The sequence below is a fragment of the Temnothorax americanus genome, unplaced genomic scaffold (genome assembly GCF_048541705.1).
Source record: "Temnothorax americanus isolate GAGA-0224 unplaced genomic scaffold, ASM4854170v1 Scaffold239, whole genome shotgun sequence".
In the NCBI taxonomy this organism is placed as follows: Eukaryota; Metazoa; Arthropoda; class Insecta; order Hymenoptera; family Formicidae; genus Temnothorax; species Temnothorax americanus.
This window is the reverse complement of record NW_027509380.1, coordinates 8,286-11,001: the sequence shown is the minus strand read 5'-3', so window position 1 is coordinate 11,001 and position 2,716 is coordinate 8,286.

Here is a 2,716-nt window from a genome sequence, read left to right as displayed (position 1 = left end):
TCTGCTAAAATGTGGAGAGAACTTGCTTGTTTGGGACTGGTTAAATCTATGTCGGTTTCTCCCTTCCGCTTTTTCACACCTGATCAACTTAACTCTTACTATGTCTCAGTGTCTAGTATGGTATTGCCTTGCACATATGCGAACTTTATTTCTGCCATTGCCTCAGTTTCTTGTTCTTCTCAACGTCCTGATTTTGTTTTCTCTACTATACAGCCAGACTCTGTTTACAAGCTCATCTTTAATGGACCTCTTCACTCTTATGCGTCTGGCTATGATGGCATCCCGCTTTATGTTCTTCGCATTGCTTGGCCTGTTATTTCTCAGTGGCTTATTCCTCTTTTCAATCGCTCACTTGAAACTTCCGTATTTCCCTCATCATGGAAACGTGCGTTGATTCGCCCTCTCTCAAAGATTGGCACTCCACTGTCACCGTCTGATACGCGACCCATTGCTAACCTTCCTGAAATGTCAAAAATTCTTGAACGCATGGTTGCCTCACAAATCACCGACTATTTGAATGAACACAGCCTGCTTAATCCGAGACAGTCTGCATATCGTTCTGGTTTCAATACGCAATCTGCTCTATTACGTGTCTGTGATGATATTAGAATGGGAATCGATAAAAGACTCATTACAATCATGATTCTATTTGACTTCAGTAAAGCGTTTGATACGGTCCCACATCTTCGCTTGCTTATCAAATTGAAAGAAATTGGTTTTTCTGATGAGGTTCTCGCGTGGATTTTTTCTTACCTTACTGGCCGCTCTCAAGCTGTGTACGACGATGAGGGTAATTTTTCTGAGTGGCTTTTCACGTCGACTGGTGTCCCTCAGGGCTCTGTACTTGGCCCACTTCTATTTGCTCTTTACATCAATGATATAGGTGGATTCCTGTCTTTTGTTTATCATATGTTATTTGCGGATGATGTACAAATATATCTGCAATGTACACGTGCCGACATTCTTCATGGTCTTCTTGAATTGATTTCAAGGGATGCGAACGCCATTTTTGATTATGCTACGTTAAATGGTCTTAAACTGAATCCTGCAAAATCAAAGGTACTTATATTTGGTAGTCAGGCTTATGTCAATGATATCGACCTCCATTGTCTACCTCCTATTATTGTAAACCATACGCTTTTACCCTTTGTCAACGAAGCTAGGAATTTGGGTGTAATTTTTACGAATAACCTTTCTTGGAAAAAACATATATTGCATGTCTCTCAAAAAGTGCATTACTCTTTGTACAAGCTTAAGTTTAACAAAAACTCCTTGTCCACAAGGTTAAGAATAAGGCTGGTATTTGCTTTAATTATGCCGCACATTGACTACTGCTGCCTAGTCTATCATGGTTTGACTGGAGAATTGAACACTGTATTACAGAGACTTGTAAACTGTTGCATTCGCTTTATATTTGATCTTAAGCGTGACGAGCATATTACCCCGTTCAGGCGACAATTGGGGTGGCTTACAGTCGAAAACAGGAGGTTATACTTTCTTGGCTGTCAAATGTTTCGTTTGCTATACATGCGCTCTCCTGCGTATCTGCGTGACAATTTTGCTTTGCTTGATCCGCTGTTGAGGAGATCTGACCGCCGTCTTGCTGCATCCCAAATCTTTCATATTCCTTTTCACAGAACTACCACTTATAGAAACTCCTTTCATCTTTTATCAATATACTTTTGGCATTCCCTTCCCAGTAATATTACGTCTGCTTCTTCAATTGTCTCCTTCAAAGGTCTTCTCAGGGCATATCTGTTAGCGCGTGAAGTTGCATGATGTTCATTGCTATGGGTGGTCTATGACGGTGTTTTTCCCCGTCATTAGCTTGTAAGTTGCGTTGCGTCTTATTCTTAGTATTAGTTAGTTTACTCTATTACATTTTTCCTATTTTAAGCTGCGTTAGTTCTAGTCTTTATACAGTGTATACTGTTGTGATAAGCTGTTAAGTTTTGCTCTACTCTTAACTATTTTGTGAAAGAGAGTGCATGCATATTTGTTCTCTATTTTTGTATTGTTAATCTTTGCCCTTTAGTTTTTCTTGGGCATAATAAATCATATCATATCATATCATATATCTCTCTCTCTTTCTCTCTCTCTCTCTTTCTCTCTCTCTCTCTTTCTCTCTCTCTATCTCTCTCTCTCTCTCTCTCTATCTCTCTCTCTCGGTGAGTACAAGCGTGCGTGTCCGATCTGTCGTTCCTGCTTTGCTTGAGCATATTTTCTTCTGCGAACTGCCTTCGGCCATTTTTGTTGCAGGCATAGACAGGCTTTTTACTGCTTGTTATAAGCACATATCAAACTTATTGATGCTCGTTACCTTTATGCATCTGTATTCTGGTTAATGAGTCTGCCTACTTCCTAACCTAATTGCGAGCTGTGAGGATCTTTTGCACGTGCGCTCGATTATTTGATCTTTCTCTACACTTCTGCACTTCTACACTCTATCACCTGCACTCTGCTGTTGCTTGCGGCGTTCGTCCGCTCTGGCGGGCGATTGGATATTGGTGTTGGTACGCATGAACCGCTGCTATTGACCGGCTGTGTGGCAGTCTCCGGAGTGCGCGTGCTTGCTGTGCTGGAAGTCCCTGTCACTCGACTTCTTGGTCGCATCGTATAACCTGGGCCATCTGAGTATTGGGCATGGAATCGCGAACGTGTGTCAGGTGCAAGAAGTTGATTGCCAACCTAGTACTCGAGTGCACGGTGTGCAAGA